Source organism: Pleuronectes platessa, chromosome 8, assembly GCF_947347685.1.
Source record: "Pleuronectes platessa chromosome 8, fPlePla1.1, whole genome shotgun sequence".
In the NCBI taxonomy this organism is placed as follows: domain Eukaryota; kingdom Metazoa; phylum Chordata; class Actinopteri; order Pleuronectiformes; family Pleuronectidae; genus Pleuronectes; species Pleuronectes platessa.
In genome coordinates this window covers 13,013,085-13,021,084 of record NC_070633.1, presented here as the reverse complement: position 1 = coordinate 13,021,084, position 8,000 = coordinate 13,013,085, and positions in this window count along the sequence as shown.

Genomic DNA, 8,000 nt, shown 5'->3' with positions numbered 1-8,000 from the left:
TTTATGTATTCTCAAAATGTTCAAAGAGAGGCTTTGATGGGCCCTCATGTGCAATGTGCAACAGAGACTGAGGACTTCAAAGCTGTGCCATTAATATGGTCACTGTCTAAAAAACCACAATAAGCACAGTTTGCATCATTCCTGCAAAGTCAAATCACATGTTTAGTTTATTATTGCCTACATGGTGCAGTGACATTGTATCCAACAACTGAATGTCTGGAACATAGGTTGGACCTCTGGGAAAAATGCAATGCCATCAAATAGACGACAGATGTCTTCTTTAATAATCGCTCTGTCCCAGAACGTCTCATTGTTAAATAATTCAGCGAGTCACGATTTGATTACGCAGCCTTGTTTTTTCAACAGTTATAGGTCAAAATGTCCTCAGTGATAATGATCGACAATTCATTTTGTGGTTGACAAGAACCTGCATAACAATTTTTCCAAAATAACTTTTTGACTTCTGTTTGTTTTTCCCCGCTTGGCACTGGTAAGCCTGTCAAAAAATGGGCTAAGCCTTGGCAGTGCAGCTTACTGGGGGAAAGTATGACAGAGAGCCCATTAATCTGTTATCACATCAGACCTCCACCCATCAACATCATGACAAACCTTCAAACCCTGACGTGTGATGTTTGGTGTTCTGTCTTCTCCTATTTCAAGAACAAATTACTTTAACTATCATACAGGAGATTACAGGTGATTTGTCATCTTTAACAAACATAAACACACTGTGTTTTTGTTTTTCTTAACACACTACGAACGTGTGGTATGGAGCCTGAAAACAAAACATCACCCTGGCTCGAGGATGGGAAAAAAATCACACATACAGTGACACCCCTTCACTTCGCACAAACAATCCGGGGGCAAGGAGTTGCATGACAAATGATCCAGTCCACAAAACTATTAGGTGGAGTTTCCTACACGTATTGTTTGTTTGTTTTTCCCGCAGCTTGTCTTGTCTTGTCGTTGCCACAATTAATCTGACCAACGGGATCAGACCGGTTCTTAGATCTAATCCGAAGCGTTCACTCCTGTAATGAATGTGGAACTTTAAAATGGAATGCGGGAATTCATGTCCGTATGGTAAATAGGGAGGCAAAAGTAGAACTACATGACATGTTTAAACACAAACAGCATTTCTATGACTAACATTTGGAAATAAATCTACAAAATGTCGTCTTCCTTCGAGTTGCTGTTGCCAATAACAATGGACCAAACCCAGTTATGTGCTATAAAGTGAATGTTTCATAAAATTATTGTTTTGGTTTTAGTATTCAAAGTTTATAGTCAGTATATGTAGTTATTAGTCTAACTGAGTAAATTTGGAAGAGCTGCATAGCTACAAAGAAAAACCCCACCTATGATTACTCATGCTCTCTGTTTCAAATAGGTGGATATTGCATCTGTTTTACAATATATCTTCGTATTTGTAACCTTTATTTACATTTACTTTGGAAATAAAGGAAACAAATATATATATATATTGTCTGGTGATATAGGAAATGTTGATACCAGATCAATGGCAAAATCTAGAAAAGATTAATAGCATATGGCGGGTCTCCCAAGGGTTAAATGTTTTGATTCAGCAAAACCTACTTATCGATTTAGTTTCATCTAAACTGGGGGCTTTTTGACGAAATTTCTTATTCAGTTTATTCTTCTTAAAAGTCTCCATGATTACAGAATGTCAGAATACACATTCATAAATGACTGTAAACTTTGACCCACTTGATCAATCAATACTGAACTCAGTGAACAGTACAAAGTCCATGCTGCGGGCCCTGGCGTTCACCAGTGGTAAAGCTGCCTAGTTGCCGATGTGTTGATGTATAGCCGGATCTTAAGTCCTCTTCATGCTGTGGATTGTCTGGACCATATTACACACACACTTTCTTTATGATTTGATTTCTTAAGTGAGAGGAGGGAAACACAAATATTACTGTTTCCTTTAAAAAAGGCTGAGTGATGCATTTAAGTTAATGCCTTTTTTATGATGTCTAACAGTTGTAATATTAAACGTCGACAGTCTGCGAGGCCACTCGTGCATGACTCATCACTTTTACCTCATGCTGGAGGAATGCGGTGAACAACACACACACACACACACACACACACACACACACACACACACAACACACACACAGAAACAAACCTGATCACTGAATGAGACCAAAGGCTGATTCCCAGGAGACACCCCCCCCCCCCCCCCCCCTCATATGAAGGCCAGCACAGCCCGTGTGGGCTAAAGTCGCTGTGCAGCTTAACGTGTTGAACTTCAAGGAGCAGTGAACCTCTGACACAACATTATATCAATAAGAATTCAGACATGTCATCAGCCCTGAGTGAGTCAGGATGGAGCTTGTTCCTGTCAATAGCTCTCTCTCTCTCTCTCTCTCTCTCTCTCTCTCTCTCTGTCTCTCTCTCTATCTCCCTCCCTCTTGCTCTTTCACCAGTCGCTTACACACACATGCACTCAGTCGCTCTGTGTCTCCTCATTCCCTCCATTCCTCATCGATCTGCAATCCAGCTCATAGCAGGAGGAGGACGGGTAAAGTGATCAGGCCATTACATCATGCCTCGGCTACTTCATCCTCAGCACTGGATAATACGAGTGTGTTTATGTGTGTGTGTGTGTGTGTGTGTGTGTGTGTGTGTGTGTGTGTGTGTGTGTGTGTGCCCCAGTATTGGAAACATGGATAGACTCATACTCTAAGTAACAATTTCCTTCCTAGACATGAGGGGTCCTGGGGCCACTAAAAGGACTAGACGAGTCTAGACTAATGATTTCCACATACATGAAAACATTTGTCTCTGGAGATCTTTTTTTAGCCCGTAATAATGTATCACTTGCAGCTCGTAAAACAGTAATCTGAGTGGAGATCTTCTCTTTGTGATTTAGCACTTGGCCAGAACCAATAATTAGAAACAAATGTTGTGGTGACGGTGCAGGTGGGGCCGGTACACCTCCATCGTCTCCGGCTGATAAATGTCATTACAGATGTTTGAAGCAATCACAGGAGATGACGTGAGATGTGACGGGTAGGCACACCACCTGGTGGATACTGAGGGCTGTGTGACACACACACGCGCGCGGACACACACGCAGGACGAGCGCTTGCTACATACAGTCATTATTATGCTCGGGTGTTGCCAGGCTACACGGTGAAGGCCGGAAGCTAAGCTTTCAGGTGTTCCTCTGGCGGTGCACACAACCCTTTCTCTTATCAGACGCTCACATGTGCGCACATGCACGCAGCCCGTAGGCACGCCCGCTTCCTCCTGGAGTAAAGCCTTCTATGGGCATGAGCTAAGGTAAGGCAAAACCTCGTACAGTAGGGTTTCCTGAAGAAGACTCACTTCTCCCAGACCGTTTTATGGATCATCATTATCAGTACATCCCGTGTTTGTCTTGGTTGTCATGGCAGCATCAGGGGACAGATGGAAAGGGAGGCAGTATGACGATCATAACACGGATCAGACGTCTTTTGCGACATCTTGGTTTCTGCAGCATAAAAGTCAGTGATCATATGGGCGTTTATAAAAGGTATTGGTGTAATAGGTTACTGGTTCCCAACCTAGGCATCAAAGATCCCCTCCTGTGGTTCAATTTCACTGATATAAAGATGGATGAAGCGTTGAAGTCAAAACAATAAAGTACAAAGTACCTACAATTACAGAAATCATCTTTTGTAAAAATATATTTAAGGTGCACTTCGACATTTAAGTTTGGTCCATCAACATGGAGGAGGCAGGATTTATGATCTACACTGGAGGTAGCCACCAGGCGACAATTGAAGCATTTTAGCTTCACTTCATTTAAATTTAAATCTTCATTTGAATTTAAATTGTTGCACTATGTTATATGTCACAAGGTTCATGTTATATGTTATTTGTTATAAGTTTTTTTTTTAATCTTAAAAAGCTGTGTAGATGTTGCCTGCCAGGTCATAAGAATTTCACTGCTCTGATGACGCTGTTATTAGGTGCATGTGACAATAAACTTTGATTTGATTTGATTTGACTTTCGGGAGCAGTCATGTCGTTTACCTTTGTATCCAGTCTGTGGTCACAACATAAACCTAAAGGGGTTTATACAGCCATATGAGGGGAGAAAAATGTTCTGCCTAAAAATAAATATGTCACTTGACTTATTGGGTTTGACTTATTTACTTTTTGTCACTGGAACGTTTTTGCCTTTGAAATTAAATAATCTAAGTTGAGGGGAAGGGTTAGCCCTAACCCAGGTGGAAATGTTGTATGCTTACAACCTGTGACACATTGCTTCACTTAAAATACGGAGTTATCAATGTTGGCAGCCTTTCTAAAACCTCCCACAACAACATGTCCAGTAAAGAGGTTTCCATCCAGACAGGTTACTAATATCAGTGTCAGGGACCACACATTGAGCTCATGATCTGGTTTCCTCCATTTCATCAATACATTACACACACACACACACACACACACGTAGACAGTCATGGACAGACTGACTGGCATGCCAGGTTCTTCCTTATTTCATTCTGAGACATCACTACAGTCACCATTAGTTTGAATTATACATTTGTAAAACTATTGACATCTAATCACATGGAAAGGCACTGGCTGGAAAATGTCATGAAGCACACGGCACAATTTATTCCTTATCATCCCTTAATACTGTTATCTAGCAGCCTGGCCCATGCCACCCACTCTTCATCACATTCCTGATACCAGAAAGACAATGCAGAGAGAAGTTTTCCACTGAACAATCAGCCCTCCAGTGGGTCCACATCTGAGAGGCTGCAGGAGTCAAACTCACCCACTCACTCCTGGGTGCGGCAGGGTTGATGGGAGTCCTACACTGTGTGTGTTTGTGTGTGTGTGTGTGTGTGTGTGTGTGTGTGTGTGTGTGTGTGTGTGTGTGTGTAGTGTCAGTCTGGGTTAGAAAAAATGGCCACAGAACCATAACAATAACAGACGTACTGGAAAGAGCCCAGAGCCCTCCTAATGAAGTCATGATGTCTGTTTTGTATGTGTGTGTATATATGATTGGAATTCAGCACTGTCACACAAGATGGAGAGGATTTATATTACATTCGCGTTATGTTAAAACGGTGCAAAAAAATTATAGAGCATTAAACAATTATTTCCTGATAAAAGTTTTTTTGGAGGGGGGTTATGAAGGGGACTTGAAAAGGGAAATTTAATTTTAAATACAAAAACAATCTCAAGGGTATATGCGTATCAATCTGTAAGGTGAATATGTGGAAAGCAAGGCAAATTTTCAAATAGTATAAACAGTTAGATAGATATAAAAGAGAGTTACAGAAAACAAGAGGAGGAAAGAAGAGAAGAAGACTACAGCTGTGTAGTGGACAGAAGGACACCAGGGGGATATTTGTTGACTTTTATTAGATGATTTAGTGTAGAATAGGATAGAGTAGAAGCATGTTGCTCCTCTTCCTAATTCTTTTCAGACAGAAGATGAAATATTAAGTTATGTTCATTTGTTATTGAGTACATATGTGATGTGTTTTGCTTTTTCTATTACCAATGTTGCCGCTTATGTTTTTTGTGCTTAATTTCCAATAATTTATTTTTACTTTATCTTAAATGTTCAAAATAAACTAAACTAAGTTCATAAGAAGCTACATCATTCAATTTGATATGTTGATATAATTTCAAGCAAAAACACTGAAGCACAGGTGAATTACAGGAATGCTGTTGTCGCTGTCCCAGGGAACCGAATTGCTCCCCGTGCAAACAGAGGCTGTTAAAGTTTGACTCTCTAACTATGAGTCTGACATGGTGTACAATTTTGAGTGAACTTTGGCCCACTGAACAATAAACCCACATAAGAGTGGAATCCTTTCCACAAAGCATTTTTGCAATATTCCTTAAAACACACCACAGGACAGGTCATTTTACATCAGAAGTGAGCATAAAGGTTAGGATATATTAAGAAAACTCAGACAACCCTCTTGGAACAGATCCAAGGTATGTGTAAGTGTGTGTGTTTGTCTGGAGGTGATATTCAGTAGGCGTAGCAGGAAGTTTATACAGATTACTGAGTTTTCTTAAGGTGCGTCTCCAATCGTTATCTGGGTTGTGACAATACAGGATGATGGCAATAAACTTAAATGACTAAGCTTTGCATTCCTGCTGTCATTTTAAAAAAAGGTTTTAAAGCTTTTTAACGAGATTTTGTCCAAGTTTATTTTGAGCGAACATGAACATAGGGTCATTCTGAAAATGAAATTATCTTTGAAGCTGAATGATATCACTTGTGTTTGGTTGTTACATGTTGTCGTTCCTTAGTAACACATTGTAGTGATCAGGCCCGTATCTTTTACAACTGGGACATCCCAGCGTCACTTTTGGCTCAGTGGACAGTTTCAGCACTGTATCGATACGAGTGCAGAGTGCAAGTGGTATCGGGAGTAGTAGTTTTCTTAATCACATAAAACATTAACAGTCACTTACCCCACAAAAAAAGAATTGGATTGGATTGATGCACGGATGATTGATTGATGAATGGAGGAATCACGGATCAAACCACCGACCTTCTGTTGAGTGACCATCTCTTCTTAGGCTTAAGCCGTGTAGTTTCTATAGGTTATAATCAGGAGGGATGACCGATAGTTTTTTAAAATATGTTAGAAATTGTTGCCACGTTTTGTAAAAAAAGTCGACTGATCCTGAAAGTTTAAACTTTATCTTCTCTGGCTGAAGGAAAAATCTGTTGTCACTGGGCCAGGTAGAGTGCAAGGGTGGAGTCGGAGATTTCCAGGCTGAAAGAATACGGCTTCTGGCAAGAAGCAATAGATGTTTGGCCAGGCAGCACTGTAGGAAAGTGGAGCACCAGAAATAGCTAACAAAGGGCTAAGTAGACATTACTGATAAAGGATGTAGGAGTTAGTTTCAGAGCACACTGGTAGTATAGTTTTCTAGCGGTGAAAGTGACCTACCTAAAGAGAGGACACACTCTGCCAGGTGCTGCAGTGTGATAAACCCACCAGATGTGAATGAACAAACTCTTGTGTCCCTGTAAGGCTATGAGCTCCTCTTACAGATGAAACAGTGTCTTGTTCAGCCCACACACTCACAGAGACGCACAACCATACACCTACACACTAAATGGCCCTTGCAGCTCCTGGTCAGACCTCTCATTATTTTTTACTACTATCTACATCAAAGACAGTGGGAGGCTAGTTTTCTGGGTTAAAATAATTAGGCTCTGGTTTCTATTTACAGGGTCAGGTTTTGATTAAGAAATCATCCTACTGTCTTTTACTGGGTGTTGTCACGAAAAGGCGCCATACCCTCAGGATGGGGACTGCAGTGGTCTGTGGTACCCTCTAGTGGTCATGGTGGTACAATGCCCTGCCTCAAACTCTCATTACTGCTTATTTGGACCAACTGCATTTGCATCATGTGTTGATGTCATCTCCCTCGTAAATATATTTGTCTGTATGTGTTCCTATTATTTTCTTAAACCTTTTAAAAATGGTTTGATATGTTTGATATGCGTTTGTCACAATCACATTTCTTCGGACTGACATGAAATGTGACGAGAATCTCCATTGTGTTGTTCAATGAAAAATGTGCTAACTCAATAAAAAAAGGCAAAAACAAATAAATAAATAATATGAATATTAGTGTTCTCTGTCATGGGAATGTAATAATACATTTTCACTAATTTTCATCTTATGTGACCTAGTGAATCCAACTCAATATTGAACCCCTACGGTAGTGATTGAATGATGATTTTCACAGTGATCCTTTAACTCATAGCTGCTGCACATTGTTTGGAGGTAGACTGCCCTCTAGTGGCAGAGAGATCACGAGATAATGGATGCAGCTGCTGGTTTCAAAGCTGCAACACAGTTTTAATATCTAGCAATAATTCAAGATTAATAATTCTCAGAATTGGTTTACTCAAACCCACATTGCACCTTTTGTAAATCTGTTGTATGGACATCATTTATATACTATATATATACATTGAGTATTTTCATTTA